The sequence below is a fragment of the Equus asinus genome, chromosome 12 (genome assembly GCF_041296235.1).
Source record: "Equus asinus isolate D_3611 breed Donkey chromosome 12, EquAss-T2T_v2, whole genome shotgun sequence".
In the NCBI taxonomy this organism is placed as follows: domain Eukaryota; kingdom Metazoa; phylum Chordata; class Mammalia; order Perissodactyla; family Equidae; genus Equus; species Equus asinus.
In genome coordinates, this window is record NC_091801.1 from 25,535,909 (window position 1) to 25,560,198 (window position 24,290).

Genomic DNA, 24,290 nt, shown 5'->3' on the forward strand with positions numbered 1-24,290 from the left:
AATTCTATTTGGGATTCCTCCCTAAGTTGTGGATACACACACCCTTAAAAAGGATGCCAAATGCTCTGTTCCTAGTTACACGTGGCCAAAAATGTTCCAGATGTTCAGAATCAACCGTATTCGTTGTATTTACACAGCCAGGAAAATGCGTAATTTCTGAACTGTATTCATATGGAAAACTATGATAGTTTCCTTCATTCTTTTAGTTTCTTGTGTGTGGATAATGAGACAATTGTATTAATATGACCTTTGTATCTTACCCTCTTCCTTCAGCTCTTGTTATGGTCCTTACCATATAATTTTACATGTAATCAGAAGTGGTCTTTTCTTCACTTTTCTTCCCTGTTGTTTCTTCTGTATTAATCGTTACTTCATCTTATAGAAAATTCCTGAGGGCTGGGGCTATGCTTTAAACAGTCCTTGATGCCTGGCACAATGCCCAAAGAACAGAAAAGTTTTCTGGAATTGTAGAACTGCCGTATTTTCCTGTTTCTAGGATCCACATTGTTTTTCACATTTTCACAACTCAGAACTTAAGATTTCCCTAATAATCAAGGTCAGTAGAATATTTCAGCTACCAGGCTAAAGAGAAAGTTGAGACAGTTTTCTTGGCCTGCTCATATGTCCCCTTTAGCCATGCTCAACAAGTACTGTTTGAACAGACTGTCATCTCTTGCGTTATGTGCATTCATAGCCCTCATGTCGCCAATCCTCCTCTTTTTGCTCAGGAAGACTGGCCCTGAGCTAACATCCATGCCCATCTTCCTCTATTTTATGTGGGACATCTGCCACAGCATGGATTGCCAAGCAGTGTATAGGTCTGCACCTGGGATCGGAACCAGTGAACCTCGGGCCGCCAAAGCAGAACATGTGAACTTAACCACTGCTGCACCACTGGGCCAGCCCCTCCAATGGTTACATTTTTAACTTAAGTTTGGATTCCTTGTTGTCGCTGAAAATAACTTCAAAAAGATTACGTAATGAAATGATTCAAAGCGGCTAGGAAAGAAGCAGATTGTCTGTGCAGTTAAAGGCAGCAAAACAAAGCCAGAAAGAGACGGGATTTCCTTATCTCTCCCTGCACGTATTTTAGGAGGTCTAGTTTCCTCTCTAGGGATTAGTCCCTCCTCCGGTGATTGACTCTGTGAAAGCCCACCCTCTGCAAGGGAGGCCTTCATCACAACAAACCAAACGTCTGTTAAAGAGGTGTATGAAATGAGCAGGGGAATCTTTCAGGTGCAAGATCTGGGCTGAACATAGAAGACTGGCAGAAATAGGTGTACTGTTATTACTTGAAGCCAAAGGTCTGCATAAAGATGCTCAGAAAGAGCAACATGGATGATCAGAATTTTACACCTGTGGGAGAGGTGCAGCAATGCGGCTTCCTGACCAGAATCTTGGGAGGTTGAGCAGCCCTCTGAGCTATGCCCCTGGCAGAAAAGCAGCAAGTATTCCGTGTGCTTAGTACAAGTAAATCTCCTATTAAAAGCACAGAGTTGTTACTGGAACTCTTAAGAAGTAACAGGATGACATCCATGTTTTTATTCTTAAATCCTAAGAGCCAATGTAGGATGCGTGATCTACTCTACATAGTGGGAGCCACAAGTACTGTCATATCTCTTGTTTCTCAAATCAAGTTAGAATGGGTTCTCTATGGTCATATACCTTATTCTTCCTGGTTTCCCCACTAGATCTGTAAAATACCTTTAGACGTTAATTTTCCACATACTAAAGCATATCCCTTCAGTTCAATTTACCCTGGAACCTCCCTCCAGAATCCCTTCTGGGCAATTTGCTCTTCTGTCAGTGGCAGAGCTGTTTTCTGGGAACTTTCATTGCCCTCATTCTAGACCTTACCCCACTATTCTCTCCTATGCTGAGTCCCTGACTCCTGAATCCCCTCATTCAGTCTCTTATTTTGGAAGAACACATCCTTTAGTAGCTTCCTGAGAAAAGAAGCGTGAGAGGTAAAATGTTTAAGGCTTCACATTTTTCAAGATTTTTTTCTAGATGATAAAAAGAAAGTAAAATTACGGAAGGTAGCAGATTGGAAAGCCAACCTTGACTGAAGAATTGGTGTTAAGATGTGAAAAGAGGAATATTTTATCAGTTATGGTTTGCTCTGAAGCTATTCTTATTGTTGTCTAGGTATAGACAGTTCTTTATAAAATCATATATGCATTCATTTAAAGCTTTGCATTCTACAAAAGCACACACTAAAAGTAACGGGCCACATGGGATAAATAGGGTTAGGGGCAGACCACTCTGCCCGACTGTATAACAAGAGCACCACCAAAAAAAATAACCAGGTATTTTTTTTTAAATGGCTCCATTTCCACTAGCAGCCTGCCCTGTGCAGCCTTTGACATTGACGGCTTGCACTTTCTTCTTTGAGATACAGGAACATTTGCTTCCTAGAGACCAGACTTATCAAAATTAAAAATCTGATCCAGGAGCCTTCATCATTTTTTTATTTTTTAAACACAGAGGGAAATATTTTTGCAACTTCTTTATCTGTCTTCATAGCTTCACCCAATGGCTTAACATTGGGAAATGCATAGCAGTTCTTGAAATCACTGACCCAGCCCTTGCTTTCACTAGAGGAAGGTACCTCTGTAGGATTTCTTTCTTAATGTCTTCATATATTGCTGAGGCTTGCTCTGTAATTGTGGAGAAAGTTTGCTCCTAATTTCTTGGAGATCACATGCTGGGAAAAATTGCGTATGAACCAAAGCAACTTTGGCATTATTACTCTGATATCATCCCCCATTTACCAACTCTGTATGAGCTAATTCACATTGCCAAAATACATGTGGTGGCAGAACAGACTGTACATTTTGTTCTCTGAAAGGCTTTGGGGAATACACCACCCCTGGAATCCTAACACTGTTTTGGTTTGCCTTTTTCCCCATTTCCTCACACCGTTCTCCATGTTTCTTTTCCTTTTTTCTCTATTCCTGATTTTGTTAGGATTATGTTTAGCTGCATACAGAAACCCAAAATAAAGTGGCTGAAACAAGATGACATTAATTTTTTTCACATAAAAGAAATCCAGAAGATTACTTCATGATCCAAAATTCCTGTCTGCTCCCGCCATCACATCCACCTTTCGGACAGAAGAAAGGAGGAAGAGTAGATGCACCAAAAGGCACAAGTCCCTCCCTTCTTTTATGAAGCCCTCTTAGAAGGTTCAGAGAACACTTAAATTATATCTTATTGGCCATATCTGGTTGCAGAAGGGTCTAAGAAATATCTTCTTGGAGCCAAGCACATTTCCCAGGGTTCTGCTGTTAAAGAAGAAGAGAGAATGGAAACTGTGAGGCAACCAGCATTCTTCACAGAAGTATTATTTCTAAATATCTAATATGTATTGAGCATTTTAATATGCTAGAAACTGTGTCAAAAATAAGTAAATCTTGATTTCTGTCATTAAAGATAAATGATAAGATGATGCGCAAAGTTAGTCTTAAGAATTCATAGTAAGTCGCGGAACTTAAGATTCAAGCCCAATCACAGAAGGGTGCCTTACCCAAAGAGTGCACTGCCAAAAATTACATTTGTTTAACATTCCTCTTTATAGAGAGAGATTGCCACTTACTTTACAGTTATTTCCAGGGACAGAAAAATCACCTTGAAGCAGATTTTTTTTATGTGGGGAAGAGCAAGAACCAACTTGGTTAAAGAGTTCAGAGACTTATTGGAGGAAAGAAAACGATACTCTAATCCTTGTTCTCTAGGATCTGAAGTGATGGAGATCTTCCAGAATCAACAAGGATGGCCCAGAGAAAATTTCAGGGCTAGGGATGGGAAATGGGGCCCCTGAGACTGAGTTACTGTAAATTTAGTGGGGAAGCCAGCTCTTATACGGAGTCAGAGAGAGAAGTGAAGGGATGGTTCATCTGAGTCCTGTGAGGCTGGGTCCTGGGACTGGACCTGGCCCAGTGTCCAGAAGTCAACTTGTGCGTAGGAGGCACCTACACATCTGGAAGAGCAGGTTGCTTCTAGCTGTAGGAATTGGGCTACAGAACTGTAAAAACATAATCTTGGAGATTTCCTTCCCCTGTAGATCTGCAACCAAGAGCCTCTGGGGGAGCAGCCAGAGCAGAGGACTCAGCCAGTAAGACCATACCTTCCAACTGTTCTCAGGAATGGTTTCATCCGGGCACATGGCCCTTCTTTTGCTTGCTTCTTTTCCCCACATTCCTAAACAATATTCTGTCTCTCAACAGTCCCAGTTACATTCCTGGGCCACTTTCCCTTTCCAGCAGCCAACAAGACCCAATAGCATTGTCCTACTGGAGTGCAAACCTCCGTGGCTTCCCATCTGTCAGGTGACTGACACCTGTCCATTCTCTTGACTCTGGCGCAGGGAAGGAGGAACCAGGTTTACCTGAAGAGCTTTGGCTGGTTTGGCTGGGACCATCCTTCTTTGAAGACAGTATGGGGAATAGGTAACCCACACTCGAAGAATCACTACTGCTGGAGAAAGATGCCACCAGTGTTCATTTCCTCTCGGTGCTGTAACAAAGTACTAGAAACTTAGTGCCTTAAAACAGCACAGATCCATTGCCTTACAGTTCTGGAGATCAGAAGTTATGGGCTAGATTCAAGGTGTTGGCAGAGTTATGTCTCTTCTCAAGGGTCCAGGGGAGAATTCATTTCTTTGCTTTTCTAGAAGCTTCCTTCATTCCTTGGCTCCTGGGCCCTTCCTCCATCTTCAAAGTGCATCCCTCCAAACTCTGCTTCTGTGGCCACACCTACTTTTCTGACTCGAACACTTTTTCTTCTGTCTTTTAAGGACCTTTGTGATTACATTGGGCCCATCTTGATAATTCAAGATAGTCTTCCCATCTCATGATCCTTAACTTAATCACACCTGCAAAGTCCCTTTCGCCATGTAAGTTAACATATCTTCAAGTTCTAGGGATTAGTACGTGGACATCTTTGGGAGGTCATATTCTGTCTGCCGCCCTCGAAACACACTCAATCTTTCCTAAATATAAGTGTTTATTAGCACATGTGGCCACTATGAAAACAAGAAACTCTTTAGCTTCTCTGCTTTGTATGCAACTCACCAAAGCCATATCTGACTCAAGTGGCAGGCCCCTCTGCTGCTGTGAGCACACTGAGGCAGGCCCTGGTTGAACAGACTCCTCCCCTGGGATGCTCAGAAGCACCTGGGTAACCGGCAGGGTGCTGAAAAGTGGCTTCTTGCCCTACCAGAAAAAAATGCTGAAGGAAAATTTTAGCCTAAAGCATGTGCAGAAAGGCTCTGATTGGCAGGCATGCACGGTTCATAGCAACTCCAAGCCTAAGTAAGTAAATACAAGAAGCAAGAGAGAATCGTTCGGATAGTTGGGAGAATTATTCATGGGGAGCTGGATATCAAGGAGGTATATTTACTCACTCTTCTCCTCTCTTTCCTTCCATGTGGACAAAGGGCAATCACAATCACCTCACAGGCAAAACACTGAGTGTGGAAACTGGAGCACGATAAGCAAAAAATTGCTTTAGGTGACAGATTTATGGAGAAACTGAAGGGCACTCAAAGACAATCAAGCTCAGGGCATATCCACACATCTGTCCTGAAAGAACTGTTTGAGGATATATTCTAGTAAATTAAACATGACTCTAATAAAAAATGACTCTAATAAAAAAATGGCTCAAAAAAAGGGACATATATGTGGGATATGAAAAATAGTGGTGAGTAAGACTAACAAAATATATAGTTAAGTCTAATTGTTGGCGTATAGTGTGAAAAGAGCTAAAGCTTTAAAATGACAAAGTGGAACTTAAATTGCAAATTATCTCTACATAGGAGATACTGGGATATAAGGAGGAGGGAAATCAGATCATGCTCAATTTTTTCTTATATTTGGGATGATAAAAAGTTAAATACATGTGTTTAAACATGAGTATAAGCACCATTAATATTGAAATTATATATGTGAATATATCCTATGCCACAAGAGAGAATGAAAATTAAATATATATAGGAAAAAAACCTCAATCCAACGAAGGCAGGAAAAGGATAAGGAAGAAGAAAGAGTGATAACTTGGGCCGGCCCGGTGGCGCAGCGGTTAAGTTTGCATGTTCTGTTTCTCTGCGGCCCAGGGTTCACCAGTTCGTATCCCAGGTGCGGACATGGCACCGCTTGGCAAAAGCCATGCTGTGGGTAGGCGTCCCACATATAAAGTAGAGGAAGATGGTCATGGATGTTAGCTCAGGGCCAGTCTTCCTCAAAACCAAAAACAAAAAAAGAAAGAGTGATAGTTGGAAAATAAAAAGTAGGATGGGTATGAAAAACCAAAATAAGCATGAAGAAGATAATTTCATTCTATTAAAAGACAGAAGCTCTCATACGGGGATAAAAACAAATTTCAGTTCCTTGATATTTAAAAACCACACATTAAAAATAAAAAATGACAAGAAAGAATGGAAAAGATATTCAAGGCAAATAGTAATATAAAGAAGATAAGTGTAACAATATAAAAATAAAACTAGAGTATATGGCATAAAGCTTTATTAATAAGAAAATCATTCCTTAATCATGAACCTGTATGTACCTACCAACACAGCTTCAAATGTACAGTGAGCAAAAATGGCCAGAATGATAAGAAGGAATTGACAAATCCTCAGCCATAGTAGGAAAATTTATTATAACTCAGAAATCAAAATATCAAACAGAATAGTAAGGATATAAAAACTTTTGATGTAATTAAAAATTCTGATTAATAAAAGAATATAGAACCCTATGCTTAACATGTAAAAATATATACTTCATTGTGAAATCCACATGGAATACTCACCAAAATTGATGATATATTAGGCCACACTGGAAAATCTTAAAAAAGCCTCAAAAGCAGAATTCACGTAAGACCACATTCTCTGACCACAATGCAGAAAATGTGGAAATTCACAACAAAATCATAAAAAATCAAAATAAAACACACCCCCTCCATTTGGAAATTTACAATCACCCTTTTAAATAACTCTTGGGTAAAGAAAAAATAGAAACAAGGGTTCTAAATTAACTATCTTAGGGTATTACTTTTCCTGTATCAATTAAATATATTAAAAAAACACATACCAAATATTGATAGTTACTAACCATTTTTTTTTTAAAGATTTTATTTTTTCCTTTTTCTCCCCAAAGCCCCCCGGTACATAGTTGTGTATTCTTCGTTGTGGGTTCTTCTAGTTGTGGCATGTGGGACGCTGCCTCAGCGTGGTCTGATGAGCAGTGCCATGTCCGCGCCCAGGATTCAAACTAACAAAACACTGGGCCGCTTGCAGCAGAGCGCGCGAACTTAACCACTCGGCCACGGGGCCAGCCCCAGTTACTAACCATTTTTAACAAAATCAACAAACTTGATTCTTATCATTCATTATTTGGGTTAGATTCCAACTTTACTTGTTTGCTTGGTCCTTATAAATTGTTGTTTACATAAACTTACAGAAACAATTTCATAGTAATCTACTGAATAAACCAGAATAAGCATTTGCAACTTTATTATGTGCCAGAAAGATTTAGGTAAAAAAGGAAAATTCACTTTGTCAAAATGAACTATCTGGGAGCTAAGCCACAAATTGGAGAATTAAGTAATTAATTCTGTAATACTGAGTCATACTGAATCTGCGGATGAAAGGATATCTGGTAAATATAATATAACTTAAGATTCTGTAATCTTTTAAGTTGATCCTTTAATTTTATTTTCCTTTTCCACTATGTTTTTCCTAATTCTATTGCTCTTGGTGATAGTAACTACTCTTCAAGGCTGGAGTTCCATGTATTTAGAATAAGAGACTCTTCCCTCTACTGATAAGTGGCATGACTTTTAACTATCTGATAAATCCTTATATTTAGGAAAGATTGAGGGTGTACCTGCCTTCTCTTATAGGGTGGCCTCTATGTGGAAAACCAAGGACTCTAATTATTAAAAATGCCTGATGATAGGTTTGGGAGGTGTCTGTGGGAAGAGACTGAGCTGTATGGGAGCAAACCCAACTATAGAGACGTGATCAAACTCTTCTTTGAAGTAATTGATAAGCGTAATCAACGTATTGAAATAGGTAATATTGATAATTGGTATCTACACAATAGACGTTAAAACAATGTCTAGATGACTGATGTGTGGGCAGAGTGAGAAAATATAGCAGAAAGCATCTGACAATATTCAAGTATAAATTAAATATTTGTATCAGCAAAGCAAAATATTTAGTAAGTGCTCACTGACACAATTCTGAGTGATAGAATGCATGGAGAAATTCTTCTTTTTCAACTTTGTATTATATAATGGGAATACCATGTGGAGACATATTCATTGCAGCCAATCATTAAAAATTCTGTGGACTAGAGAAACATGCAAAATTGGAATAAGAAAGTGTAGAACACAATAAAGTCTGACCTGACTGTAGGAATGGACAGAGTGGGAGGGAGGCTTGAGGTGAGGACAGTGGGGTAGAGTGGGGACTGTAGAAATCTTTGGCCAGGGTTCAGCTGTGCATAGCCCACAATGCAATGTTTTTGGAGCCGTCAATATCTAGCTATCTTTATAGGTTAACTTATCCAACATAACGCCTGTGCGCAATCAACAGGCATCATGGACCAGGTCTAGACAACTAGTGGAATGACGAAACATATTCAGATAAATTGGAAAGTAGTGTTTTATAATGAGTCATGGTATGCTAAATATGTTTGTCACACAAGAAACAGAATTGATAAAAGCAAGATAATTCATGAGAGATTAAAAATATGCCTCAGTTCTAGGGTATGATGTCAGAGTCCCATGGTATGTAAAGATGTAACATCTGCTCAGGAAGTTTCCACATCCACGGAAGTATCAGTTCTCTATTTTTCTTCTAACCAGATGTCTTCAGTTTTTAACTTATCCTGGTGATTCACGCCCTCCCTTTCCATGCTGCTAATGCTGGAGGAGATTTTCCTGGCTCAGTTTGGGAACCCTGGCAGTCTGTCACTGCAGCTCCTGAAAGATATCTGCCTTTGCTCCAAGCCTAAGGGACAGTGGGGGGGTTGTCATACCACTACTGTTTGGGAAAATACTGGGAAGTTCTTGTATTGGTTCAATGAACAATGAATGTTGATTCAATTAAAGTAGTTAGTGTTGTTATCAATATTGCTTTGAGAGCTACAGCCTGTGAGTCTATGGAAAGTATCTCCTCATTGGCTGAAGGAAGATAGAACACCTCAAAAGGACAATTTGATGTTTGGATCAAAACTTATGAGAGCCAGAAACAACATCATTGTCTCCACTGGATTAAAATTTAGCTAATTTTTATCAGTTTAAAGCCCAAATAAAACAACATTATCTAATGATATATAAAAAGTCAATACAGTATAGAGTCATAAAGTTATTCATTAAACAAACCTAACAACAGGGTAGACACATTGCTAAATTGGTAACCAGTTTAGAACTCATAAGTGGTGCTCTCTAAGCAGCTGGGCAAAGCCACCCATGCATGACAGCCCTGCCTTTGGATGTCATTATTTCACTAATTTTATGTCGCAGCTGAGCCAGACAGCAGCTATTTTCTTCTACTTTGTCTTGGTTAATGGCCAAATACAAGGATTTATCATGCCCTAAATAGGAACCCATTGATTTCCAATAAATAAGAAGTGCTGAAAAGTAGAGTATGCCAAGGAGTCTTTAGAAACTGTGTCTTGCAAGCTAAGCTTCTTGGCGATTTGCCATGTCACAATACTTCCTTCATTTGAGAGAAAAAGGTAGACTACGTAAATTGTCCCTTAGGAGAGCTTGGTTCCACAAAATTTGAGGCTATCCCTTCCCCAAGAGGAAATGTATATAAATTATAGCAAAGGAGGAAAACAAAAACATAAATTGTGTTGCTGAATCATCATTGCTTGCTCTGAGTCATGGAAATTGACTCATGCTTGCTGATTTAGACCATATCTTTTAGAAAATTGAGAAAATCTGTCTTTCAGTGCTCCTGGTGACAAAATAAAAAGTTATGCAATTAAATATTATCACTGCCAATTATCTCCAGTTGCAATAACGAACTTGTCCATGAAGATACCTCTAATGTTTGTGTTCCTCCTAAGACATGAAAAGAGGAATTTCTTCGCTGTACAGAGTTCTGAAACGATGTTGGTGAAGTCTAAAGATGGTTGAGAAATCAGAGCAGAGAATGTCCAAGTACTTAAGTGATCTTCAGTAGAAAAGAAATAGGACTATCTTGAAAAACTGTTTCACCTGAGACCTGTCTCTTGGCATTCTGAATCTCATTGCGTTATGAAAAAATTTGACTTGGGTACTGTGAAAGAAAAAGAGTGTTTCTTCAATCTTTGGTCAAGAATAACTTTAAAACAAGGCTAAAATGTTATTCAAGAGAAAATATAGCCTTAAAAACAAATATTATAAAACTAAAAAGATTGAAAACTAGACATACAATTCACGAAGACAAAGTGTATCAAATAATCCCAAAGAAAACAGAAGAAAGGAATCAATAAATACAAAAGCAGAACTTAATGAAATAGGAAACAAACAAAAAATCTAGATTTGACCAATATAATCAAAAGCTTATTTATTGAAAAACTCACTAAAATAGACAAATCTGATTAAGAAGAAAGAGAAGATACATATAAACAACAGTAGAAGCAAAAAAGGGATATAACTACAGACAGAGATTTTTAATGTTATGAGAAAATTCTATGTACATCTCTATCAACACACTTGGAAATTTAGATAAAATGATTACAAACCCCCCTACCCACCCAAGTCTATCAGCAAGAGTTGAGGGTGGAGCCTTATAAGCTGGAGCAGTTGTCATCCGGCCTCATGTCATCTCTGGTTCAGACAATCATTTTGGTTCTTTCTCTGATTGTTTGTCAGGTATAGTGTTAGAGCCCCATCCGTGGGGGATCTCCTACCAGCAAGCCCCTCCTTATAACCCACCCTCAGCTCCTGCTGTCTGAAGTCTCATCCTACATAGACCCTCCCTATTGGAGCCATCCCCCTCCATCAGACCATCCTTTTGGGCATGTCCTTTTCAAGATGACTCAACACTAGAGAGTTTCTCTGAGGCTATATTGGGCCCTGCCCAATTATAGAGGTGTTGGCTGCTTCCTATGAAGTCTTCTGTCTTCTCTGTCACCCCAGTGGCTCCAGCAAGTCTCTTAGCTGTGTCATCCAAATGCCAGGGGGCACATGACAAGCTCCTAGAGTAGTTCTCTGAAAACCCCTCGTTTGGTTTGAAGGGAGATGGGAAAGCTCCTCATCCTTCCACCCTCTGAAAGCACACAGCACACCGACAGTTGTCACCAGAGAAATCCTCACAGCCAACCTCTCGAAGAATTTCCTCGCTTCCGCTAAAACCTCTAAAATACTAGATAAAATAAAATAAGTATCCTTTTAAATGTTGAGCTAAGCATTGTTTTCTTGTCAATCCTTTCTCTTTGGATGCAGCCTTCTGAGGGTCCTGGCTTTCTATGGCTCGGGTGTAGTGCTCCCCCTTGCACAAATCAAAGAAATTCCAGTTTCCCCTCAATATTCTGATTTTCCACTTTCACCTTGTTTTGCTCCTGAGCATTTCCTCTCCTTTCACTCTTTCAGCAAATATTGCATGCCTGTTATGCACCAACACTCTTCCAAGCATTTGGAATATAGTGGTAATTAAACCAGACAAAGATCACTGCCTAAAATGTTAAAACTTCTAGAAGAAAATATAGAGGATATATATCTATATATCTATATCTTTATGACCTTGGGATAGGATAGATTTATTTAATCAAGATGCAAGTAGCAGAGATTACTTTTTAAAGGACTGAAAAATTCGACTACATTAAAATGAAAGTCTTTGTATATCCAAAAAACCCCACATAAACAAAGTGAAAGGATAAATCACATATTAGGTCACATGCAATTCACATAACACACAGTGAATTAGTATGCAAACTATGCCATGAACTACCAGAATTCAATAAGAAAAAGGCAAACAACCCAATAGAAAATTGGATAAAGGATATGATAGTTCACTGAGGAGGAAGTTCAAATGATCAGTACATATGAAAATGATGGTAAGCCTCACTAATAAACAGTAAAATGCACACTTACACTGAAATGGGACAGCATTTGACATTCATAAGACTTCAAAATTATACAGTTGGACAATAAAAAGTGTTGATGAGGCTGTAGGGCACTGGAACATTCATATACCACCCGTTTGGAGAACAGGTGGCTATTCTGGTCAAGTTGAAAATGCAATACCTACAAATCAGCAATTCTTCTCCTGGCTATATATACCCTTCCACTGTGTTCCTCAAACTATAGGATTTGGCTCACTGGTACGTGGTGAAATTAACTTCATGATACAAGGCATGTCCTTTTTTAAGGAATGGAATGGGATGGGAAAGAATAGAATTGAATTCAATAGAAAATGAATAACTAGAGTAGAAAGCATTAAATAAGGGTAATTATTTTTGGAAATTATAACCTTTGTTACTTTGTATGTGTTTGTGTGTTGGGTCATTTTATACAACATTTCTTACTGTGTTCTCTAAAGAAAACTTTGTAAGGTTGTAATATTTGGGAAACACATCCTAAAAAAAATTATTCATTGCTTATCTGAAATTCAAATTTAACTGGGTATCCTGTATTTTTATTTGTTAAATCTGACAACCCTAGTTTGCATATGTGCACAAAGAGAAAGACATACTAACACTGAAATGGCAAAAGAAAAAAAGTGTAAACAATGTAAATGACCATCCCCAGGAGGAGGGATAAATAAATTTAGTGTGTTCGTTCAGTACAACACTAAGTTGTCGTCAAAATGAGCTAGCAATACACGTGCCAGACAGGATGAATCTTAAGAACAATGTTAAGAAAAGTAATTTGTAGAGAGGTTCATACAATGTGAAACTTAAATACATATATTAAAAGCCTGAACAATATTATATATTTAATAGAAAAATATATATGTATGGCAAAGTATAAAGCTAGTACAGATATAATAAAAATCAAACTCAGGATAGTGGGGTGCTTCAGAGTATCAGAGGAGAAAAGAATTAGGGAAGCATATATAGCGGCTCCAATTGTGTTGGTAATGTATTTCTTTAAGTGGGTAATGGGAACATAGGTATTACTATAATTTTTTTTGTGCTGACAATATTAAATTTAAAATGAAAATACTCTATGATCATCTTAATAGATACTGAAAAAGCATTTGCTAAAATGGAATACTCATTTTGATTTTTAAAATGATTACTAATCTAGAAATAAAAGGAAACTTCCGTAATATACATATAAGAATAAAATAACAATACATTTTAATATGTTCATGAACAAATAAATATGTATTGTATGAAATGAAAATTTTATTGAAGATTAGAAGAAAAGACCTAAGTAAATGGAAATTTAAAGCATATTGCAAGATGAAAAGAATCATCATTGGATGGTTATTAGCACGTGGAACTGCCTTGATGCAAAGACTCTAAGGCAACTGCCTTTTTGAAGACATCACATTGGCAAAGAAATCTCAAGCCTGTTCTGCAAAATCCTTTGATTTTTTTTGAGCCTTAAAGACACCTTCAGGTCGCCTGACTTGGAAAAATGATGTGCAATTCTCAGGGTGGACATTCTCCCTAATGCTTACATCAAATGTGGCCACATAAGACCATGAACAAGTAATATCCTGCCACAGAAGGCTCAAGGACTAGAGTGTTAATCTCTGAGAACAGAACGAAGGGTATCCGGATAGGCTTTTCAAGGAACTGACTCTACTGCGAGGTTAGCAAGTATTTCTACCTCCTACCCAGTAGGATTTAATAATTGTTATAGACCTGTGACTGCTATGTCTCACCCATTCTTCCCTTACCAAATGAAAGTGTCTTTTGCAATTATTGCCGTTCCATTCAGCCATTTAAAGGAGGGTATTGGGTAGACATGGGAGAGAGTAGGCTAACTTGCATTTTAGTTGACAGGCTTGCTAGACCATGAAGACCCACACCTGGACACAACAGAAATGGCTATACATCACCCCAAGATGTTGGATTTTGAGCAGAATGAAGTAACTTAATGAGACTCTGGATTATTTTGCTTAGAAAGGAGGTGAGTATGTTCTCTATATTTGAAGAAGGATAACTTTGCAGTGGGGAAGCCTGGAAGATATCATCTTCATCAAATGATCAGTGTTAACATCATCAGTGACAGGACAAGTTGACATTGTGCCTCTGATAAGACATAACGACAAGAACATAGCATCACTTCTGTGATATTTCTGCCAGAGATGCGTAACATGAATCTAGAATAACCTTTAGAAAAATCTAAATCAAGGGACAGTCTACAGAATAGCTAGCCTATAATATGGAACACTGTCCAAGTCATGAAAGTTAAGGACAGATAGAGGAAATGTTCTAGCCTGTTCCAGATTGACAAAGACAAAAGTGACATGACTACCAGATACAGCATGAGATTCTGAACTTAATCCTTTGGTTTTAACAGACAATTTTGGAGACAATTGGAAAAACTTGAATGGAATCTGAGAATTATTTATTTCCTGATTTCGAGGATTGTTCTGATAATGTCCTTATTTGTAGGTAATATACACTTAAGTATTTGTAGGTGATGGGGCATGAGGTCAGCAACTTCCTCTCAAGTGGCACAGGAAAAAAAATTCTTTGTGCTGTACTCCCTAGTTTTCTGTAAATTCAGGACTGTTTCAAAATTAAATAAAATGAAAACTTTATAAAGAGTTACATTACTATTAACTAAGAAGCAAACAGGCCAATACAGCCAAAGGCGTACAGTGGAGGTTTGGGGTTAGGTGGGGGGAATGAGAGATGGAGACCATCTCAGAATTTTTTTACCTGATTCTCAGTTTCTGATCCATTGTCCACTTGATAATGACATTAGAAAATATTTTTTGGTCACAATAGAAATTAAAAACTTCAAATTTACAAAAAATATGCAGGAGGAAAAGGGGAAGGTTTGGGGACAGTGAGATGTATTGTTTCCATATGTAATTGCATCTGTCTCCAGGATTTAACAAAACCAAAGTGACCATATGGGATCTATATATGTACCGACCATACATTTGATTATGTGTTCCAGTGTGTAGCATCTTATCAAATTTTTCAGAGCTTCTAAGAAGCTGTTCCTAGGACTATACTGGATAAAATATGGCACCTAGAACCAGATGTGAGTTCAAATTCTTGCTTTAGCACTTACTGGATTAGTGGATTTTCTGCATCAACTTCATCATTTTATAGAAAATTGGTTAAATGAGGTTGTCAGTCTTTTCTAATAAAAGTTATGGTGATGATAAAGCTCCACCACCAGATTATTTACTGCATGTTTTATAGTTACATGAGATTTCAGCTTCAAATTACAAAAAAATAGAGCTTTAAAATATTATGATTAAAATTAGACATATTTAATAGAACCAGTAGACACAGAGGATTCACATATATAGAAATTAGTATACTTTTGATTTCAACTAAAACAAAACAAAAAATCAAATTAGCTTAGGCAGAATAAGGAATGCATTCGCTTTTTTACCTTAAAACTCCAAGGTAGGTGGGGCTTTAATGATGTTATTTGATCCAGTCTTTCTCTGTCTCTTGATGCTGTTTTCTTAGGTAAGCTCTCTCCTCCTCCATTCTTAGGCAAGCTGGTGGAGATACAATGACTTTCTGTTTTTCAATCCTTACATCTCACTCTCTCAGAAACATTACAGAAAGAGAGATTCTTGTTCCACTTTGTATAAAATTCCAGATACTGTGTGCCATTGAACCATCTTGTATCACAAACTCATCTCCTAACCAACCACTATAGCTGGGGGGATGAAAATGATTGGCCAGAACTGGGTCATGTGCTCATATCTGAACCAAATTCTATTGTTCACTGTGCTGATTATCTGCATCTGAATTAAAGACCCACATCTGGAGCAGTTTCAGTAATCTGTGTAACAAACTGCCCTGAAGTTTAATGGTGTCAAGCTTTATTATATGCATGATTTTGTGGTCAAGAATATGGACAGGGCATGGAAAGCATGGCTTATCTTTGCTTCAAAATATCTGAGGCCTGATCTGATGCTGGAGAGGACTGGGACATTTCAACTAGGACCATATGGCTAGGACCTTGGTGTTGACTTCTATCTGGGTTTCTGGTTAATCACCATATTTCATCAGCTGGGGCTTGGAATATCCCAGATGGATTCTCCATTCATATATCTAATGCCTACGCTGGAACAGCTGGGGCTGGCCAGGCATCTATCTTTCCTTCAGGCCTTCTCATGTGGAAGCTTGAGTTTCTTCCCAGTATAGCAGTCTCAAAGTAGTCAGATTTTTTATATAATATCCAGCACTCCTCAGAATGAGTCTTCCAAGAGCCCTGGGTAGAAACTGTAAGGCTTCTGAAAACCTAGACTTAAAAGTCCCAGAACCTCACTTCTGTCACATTATATTGGGCAAGCAAGTCATTAAGGCAGCTCAGGCTTAATAGGAGGGAAATTAGTCTATATCTCTCAACTGGAAGAGTAACAAATTGTAGCCATTTTTAATCTACTATAGAAGCCATTGATGGAGTCAGCCTACCTGAACTATACAGCTTGAATGGAAAGGGATAATTCCCCAAGGAAAAAAATTGAGTTCCATTGTCAGAAGAAAGTGAAATACCAAATGTGTATTACATATATGGCCATGTCAGTGGTATTAGGATAGACTGACACTGGATGTGTTTGAATGTAGGACTGAGAAACCTCTTGGGAAGTATTGATGTGAGAGAGTAGAAGCTGAAACACTCAGTCAACAAGCAAACTATTCTTTGACCGTGTCTTTGAGGATCTTATACTAGATTCTTGGAAGAGGAGATTCTGCTCTTTAGCTGGATAAGAAGATTTTCTATTAGACATGGGGAGTGCAAAGTGGAACAACTTTATATCTTGTGAATAGCATTTGGTAAAATTGTGGATGGAGGTTAAGTAACCTTGCAGCCCAGATCAAAGACTGACAAGAAGCTACAGCAAGAGGACAAAACAGCCTGGACAGAGAGCCAGACTAACCTATACTCCTCCGTATGGGGCATCCTGGGAGCTAGATATTCACAAGGCCAGATGGGGGCAGGAAAAGATCTAATAGCAAATGATAAGTGATGCCTCCTATCCCTTGGGCCTTCTGTAACACTGCAGTTGGGACACATCCTGCTTTCATTTCCAGATACTTAATCAATGTTTCTTCCAATGGACAAGGTTAGTGCCTAGAACACAGAGTTAGTAGAGTTGGGAGGAATTTGAGGTGTGTGTGGAGCTGGGGGTATGGTGTTGGAGAATGGAACAGGAAAACCCATAATTCACAGGGTGGAATATGAACCAGGAGAACACTGTTTTATTATTGGTCTTTGTCTCCTGAACTCCTAGGCAAGTGTGGCCTGGAGAAACTCAGATTATATGTAGAAGTGTAGGAAAAAAAGAAGAAAGATTGCATACCCATTTTCCCATGACCCAAAATTGACTATTCTTGGCTTGAAATTTAAAGATCATCATTAATTTACTCAATTTGTTGGAAATGTTATTTATATTCACCTATCTGAAAGTAATGAAGATTGCTAAGGTATTTTCTCCTCTTATGTTTTGGAATAAATGGGAAAAGGGAGAGTTTTAAATCCCAGCTTAAAATTCTCTTAAAACCTTAAGCTAAAAAGCCAAAGTCTACTGTGGGTCAGTATTTATAAATAATTATAAGCAGCTAAGGATTGGAATTATTATAAGACATTTATACTCACTTCTTTCTGTCTCAGACTGGTAAAGGAGGGGTGGGAAGTGGAGGGCTAGAAGGCAAAAGAAAGACGCGCATGGTTTCACTTGGCAGTCAGCTGACTAAACCTTCAGGTGTTGGTTAGATTCTTAAAGGATAGACATTTAAGTACTTTATATAAAATATCTTTCCAAATAAGTGCCAATGTTTTATGACACATTACTCCCTTCACTAGTTTGGGTAAAATTATACCAATATCACTTTTATGTCTCCAATTAATTGCTTAAGTACCCAACCATCTAAATTAGAAGGACATCCAGTACCCTCTTGTAAGCTCTTCTCATCGACAAGATATAAGAAGTGTCCACTTAATCCAAAGGGGTCAGGCTTGTTCCCAAATACCATAAAGAGAGACAGTTACAAAATCCCATCTGTTTGCCAGTGGATTCTAGTTTTAAAATATTGTTGCCACATATAATGGCAGTATTAAAAACTGGTTCCAGGGGCTGGCCCCGTGGCCAAGTGGTTAAGTTCGCACACTCCGCTGCAGGCAGCCCAGTGTTTCGTTGGTTCGAATCCTGGGCACGGACATGGCACTGCTCATCAAACCACGCTGAGGCAGCGTCCCACATGCCACAACTAGAAGGACCCACAACGAAGACTACACAACTATGTACTGGGGGGCTTTGGGGAGAAAAAGGAAAAAAATAAAATCTTTAAAAAAAAAAAAAAACTGGTTCCAACTGACGACACGAAATGCTGACAGGGATGTGGAGCCACAGGAACTCTCATTCGTTGCTGGTGGGAAAGCAAAATGGTATGGCCACTTTGAAAAACCAGTTGTCAATTTATTACAAAGCTAAATATAGTCTACCATACAATCCAATAATTGTGTTCCTAGATATTTTCCCAAATGAGTTGAAAAGTTGTCTACAAAAAAACCTGTATACAAATGTTTATAGCAACTTTATTCATAAATTTTTTACCCGAAATTGGAAGAAACCAAGATATCCTTCAATAAGTGAATGAATAAACAAACTGTAGTACATCTGTAGTGGTCAGGATTCTTGGAGAAACAGAACCAATAAGATATATATTGTTGCCTAAGGAAAAATTCACTATAATTCAAACAGCAGACATTTATTTGGGTAATTAGAATTGCAATTTGGGAGACACAGATCCAGGTAGAAATGCAAAACATGTTCCGATTACAGGAGAGGGGCTTCAGGTTTTTTGGGAAAAGGGAAGGATGAGGGGAGTTGTATTAAAGAGTTCACTGCTGCTAGATGAGATAAGGCTAGGTTTCACTTCATTGATTGGCTTGAGATTCGATCATCAGGCAAAAGGCTAGATTTACGCTTCATTGATTGGTTAGGAATTCGGTCATCAGCAAAGTCCAGTTTTATCAGTCCTTGCAAAGAGACTATTCTTGTCCTTACTGACTTCTTGGACTGTCAGTAGTTTGCTCTAGTTTGGAAGATAAAGAGAGTAAGATGTACAAGGCAATTCCTCTGAAACGGCTGATCTGGCTCTATTTTAATAAGGCTCCATGTCATCTTTCACATTTTTCCCTTTTGATCAAGATCTTTCTCTGAAAACATCATTGATCAAACACTGGAAAGCATTGCTGATCAACTATTGGAAAGCATTGCTGATCAGCCATCACAGCATCATTAGTCCCTTGTCACCAGGAAGGCTTATTCCCAGTATGTCATGTCCCATGTAGGAGGGAAAGTGGTTTCCTTAGGAACCTTTAGGCCACATCTGAGCAACAAGAGTACTAGAGCAGTGGAAGTCTCTACCATCAAGTTATTTTAAGGGTAAACATCTTCTGTGGTTTTTTGAAGTTTCTCATGTGAAGTTTCATAAGCCTTAATAATCATTTCAAAGCTCTGAGCGACCATTACCCAGGTGGTGTTTTTATAACATTGACCTATGCAGAGGAGACAAAGTTTTACAACAATGAGAATTCCTATAATAACAAACAATGCTAAGTTCAAATTGGAAAATAGATCTGAGCCAGGAGGCAATGCCTGAGGGCAGCCAGCTAAAGAGATCAAAGAACAATAGGATGTCAGTGGGCACAGCATTTAACCATTCGGCTTGTGCCCACATTCTGTCAAGTTCTGTCTCTACCTTTCCAGAGGTGTTTACCTAAGGAAAGCAAGAGGTATTTACAGCAGTTACAAATGTTACCTCTTAAATCTCTGTTGATTTAATTGGTTAGGCAAGAAGTTCTAGACACTTAGTGCAATGAATTAGGGGAGGAATGGTGGAGAGATTGGTAGTTAAATGTACCAAAGGATTCGCTAGATTCATGTACTGAATGGGGCTTCTGATGATAAACTCAATAGTCAGAAAGATTTCCCCTATTTGTAACATATTGGGAGATGCAAATAAGAATATTGTCTGTCCAAGAAAGAGAAAGTAAGGTAAGAAGCAACAGTGAGTAAAAGGTATACCATGCCTGTTCCAGCCACCTTGGGAAAGCTGTCTGCCTCAGATGTTGGCAGCTTCTTCTCATAGTCAGTTTGATTTGGAAGTCCCAGCGTTTGTACAGGACCAGATGTCAGGTGGAACGTTTTTTGGTTGTGAGATGTCTCTCCAAGGTTCAATGCCTTCTAGTTCTGCAGCAGTGTTGGAGCACTTGGTAAGGTCCTTTCCAATGGGGCTCGAGGGCTGTTTTCCTCTGATGATGGTTCTAGAATACCTAGTCACCAAGCTCTAGACTGTGACCAACAAGATCCTTTAAATTGGAATCCAGGAAGATTCTTTAACCTGTTGATGATAGACTTAAGCATAAGGCATTAGAGACTTACAGTAGCTGGTCACATTAGCATAAGACAACAAGGGATCAGCAGAAGGTTTTGTACCAACAGACACTGATCTGTCCATATGAAGTCAGTTCCTGTTTCCCAAAGAGGATACTGCGGACAATTGGTGAGACCAAAAGCAATACCTTCGGCCAGGGGAGTCCAGTCTATAGATATATAATAAAATCTCAAAGACAATTAACAGGACTAAAATCCAGTATCTACAAAGGTGCAACATAATTTTTCTCTCCACAATTACCCTCATTTTTTTTTTACCAAAGATAATCACAGTAAAACTAATTTGTTTTTATTAAAAACTTGGCCTGATGATTTATATAAATGAAAATAAGAATACTTACTGAAGTTTTGTGAATTCTGGAGGATCAGGTAGGGAGATAAAATAAATGTTTCATCTTTGTTTGTGAAGTTATATCTTACCAAATTGTTGAAAGCTTAAGAGAAAAGATTTCTTTAAATCTGGGAAAACAAAACATTAGAACATCCTTCTCGGTTCATGTAGTCCCATGTACTTAATATTTGTTCTTGATCTTTTGTTAGTAGTTTTATGAAGTCATCAGTTTCTCCATTAGAGTTTTGTAATTTCTTACCCAGTTCAGTTTTATAATCTGAAAGTTTATCAGACACTTGTATTCTAGAGTAAATATCAGTCCTTGCTGTGCATGAAACTTTGAAGATGAAACATATTTGCAAAAGTATCAGAGTAAAATAATAACTGTCTGTAAATGGCAAAAGACTTAAAATGTCATGGTTAAAGATCTGATTACAATGCAATTGACAAGGAAATTTGGTTATTTCTGTGGCATATAACATTTTAAGATAGTGACTGGAAATATGATATTATACCAGGACATATCAGAATTTTAGGGGCCAGCCCAGTGGCCAAGTGGTTAAGGTTACATGTTCCGCTTCATTGGCCCAGGGTTTCCCAGTTCACATCATGGGCATGGACCTAGCACCGCTCATCAGGACACGCTGAGGGTGTGTCCCACATAGCAAACTAGAAGGACCTGCAACTAGAATATACAACTATGTACTAGGGGGTTTTGGGGAGAAAAAGAAGAAGGAAAAAATAAAAAAAAATTGGCAACAGATGTTAGCTCATGTGCCAATCTTAAAAAAAAAATAATTTTAGGAATTTTATATGAGTTTTAGAACACTTATTTTAATAACATTCATCCACACAATATAACCTAAGAAAGTTTACCATCATTTATTTAACAATACTTCCCATGTAATTTAACATACCAAATAAACCTAATTAGTTTAAAATCTCCCCTTTTATGGGAAGAAAGAACAAATTCTTTGGGAAGTCCCAGGGGTCTGCTGGAAATTCTCAAAGTTACTTTCAGGTTAAAAGACTTTATTTAAGATTTGAATTTGGGGAAGTTTGTAAGAAAAAATCAAAAGATTTTAAACACTTGGTCAAATAGGATCATAGATCACTGTGAAACAATGCTTAGTTATCCATTTAACCAAAGTGACAAAAGAAAATGTTAAAGGCAAACACTGAGAGTCAAGCATTTAAAAAAAGAAGCCTTAGCTCTCTTAATAGAGAGGGCTTAGCTTTTTGAACATAGGAAATTATTTTGACAAAACGTAAAATTTCTGCCTTTTATATGTAGACATTCAAAAGTAAAGAAAAATATTTCATAACCTCTTTATCAACAGAAGACTAAAAGTCCAAGAAAACTATCTTTTTAAGAGAGAGAGAAAACCAAATTCTAATTTTGCACCAGCTTACTTTTGATATTAAAACTCACTTAATTAGATTCATTTCAATCTGAGCCAACTTGACCACACACAAAACTGTTTTCTCAGGGTTCCTCTTCCAAAAACCTTCTATAACTTTCTTTTTTCCGTTCAGAAGTTGTCCCATGCCATCCCTCCTTCCTAGCTTCTCCTTAGGACAAAAAAAGTACTTGCCCCTTTCCCGTAACTAATTTTACTTTGGAACAAATATATTTATTTATTTGTTTGTTTATTTATTTATTTTTGCTGAGGAAGGTTTGCCCTGAGCTAACAGCTGTTGTCAGTCTTCCTCTTTTTGCTTGAGGAAGATTCGCCCTGAGCTAACATCCGTGCCAATCTTCCTCTATTTTGTATGTGGGTTTGCCAGCACAGCATGGCCGCTAACAAGTGGTGTATGTCCACGCCCAGGAACCAAACCCGGGCTGCTGAAGTGAAGTGCACCACACTTAACCACTAGGCCACAGAGCTAGCCCCCAAATTTACTTTCTTAACAAAACAAACAAATATATCTCCATTCCTTATACTTTCTTTACTGAAAACATACATCTTACTTTCCTTGTACACAGAGATGTTTTGCTTATTCTTTTACGTTAGCATTCTGTGGATTGGCAGACTTACAAACACTGTCTAAAAACATGCTTTCTCATAGAAAATTTCTCAGTGTGGCACAGAACATGTTTATTAATAAACCAAATTTTGTTTCTCTGTAGTAAAGAGCCAGAGGTAGATGAACCTATATTTAGTAATTAATGTCTAATATTTTATCTTATTTGAAAGTGATTTAAATATTCAATATTTCTATCATTTAACTTAGCAAAACTCTAAGGTTTGAAGTTGCCAAAAGTTTTGAAGTTATTTTTAAGTACACATACTATAAAATGTAATCTTTGCACCTAAAAATTCTTATTTCACTAACATCTATATAATTTGTTCTTAACATTCATAATTAGATGATTCATGAAAATTTCATGAGACATTTTTAGACAAAATAAGCCATCAATGTTTTTTTTGGCTGCTGAATTTTTTAACAGAGATAATATGAATTTGTTTGACTTTTGGAAAACCTAGATAGAACAAAAGTTTTTTGGTTTTTGTGTTTTTGAGGAAGATTAGCCCTGAGCTAACATCTGCCACCAATACTCCTCTTTTTTCTGAGGAAGACTGGCCCTGAGCTAACGTCCGTGCCCATCTTCCTCTACTTTATATGTAGGACGCCTGCCACAGCATGGCTTGCCAACCGGTGCCATGTCTGCACCTGGGATCCAAACCAGCAAATCCTGGGCTGCTGAAGCAGAATGTGCAAACTTAAGTGCCATGCCACTGGGCCAGCCCAAAAAAAGTTTTTTTTTAATTAATTTTTTTTTGAGGAAGATTAGCCCTGAGCTAACATCTGCCATCAATCCTCCTCTTTTTGCTGAGGAAGATTGGCCCTGAGCTAATATCCGTGCCCATCTTCCTCTATTTTATGTGGGTGATGCCTGCCACAGCCTGGCTTGATAAGCGGTGCGTAGGTCCACAGCCAGGATCTGAACCGGCGAACCCTGGGCCACCAAAGTGGAATGTGCAGACTTAACCACTGCACCACTGGGCCAGCCCCAGAACAAAAGTTTTATATTTAAAGCTTATAACTCTAAAGACAACAAACTTAAGTTAGCTTTAATATAAAATATTTTCCTAGATCATGTGATCTTGAAATTTATTTGAGTTAATTTCTATTATATTTAGAAATAATTTGTATAAGTGCTTACTTTAAGCCAATTAAATACAGTTCTTTTAGAAATTATACCATCTGGAGTTAGAAAAATTTCACATATGTATAACATACATATATATAGACACATACATAAAGACTCCACTGCTAGTGTGTTAAAATTACTGCCATGTGTCAGGTACAGTAATACAAAGCTCACTAGTTATGAAAGAATAGTTTGATCCAAATTTCGTTTCTGGCAGATGAATAACTTAAGCTTACCTGCTT

The 24,290-nt window shown here is 38.0% G+C and overlaps 1 protein-coding gene across 2 annotated transcripts in view; it reads left to right on the plus strand.

Annotated features, from left to right (window-relative positions):
* CYP7A1 (cytochrome P450 family 7 subfamily A member 1) overlaps window positions 1–24,290 on the plus strand; it is a 53,964-nt gene that overhangs the window by 6,299 nt on the left and 23,375 nt on the right. The gene's annotated exons all lie outside the window — the stretch shown is intronic.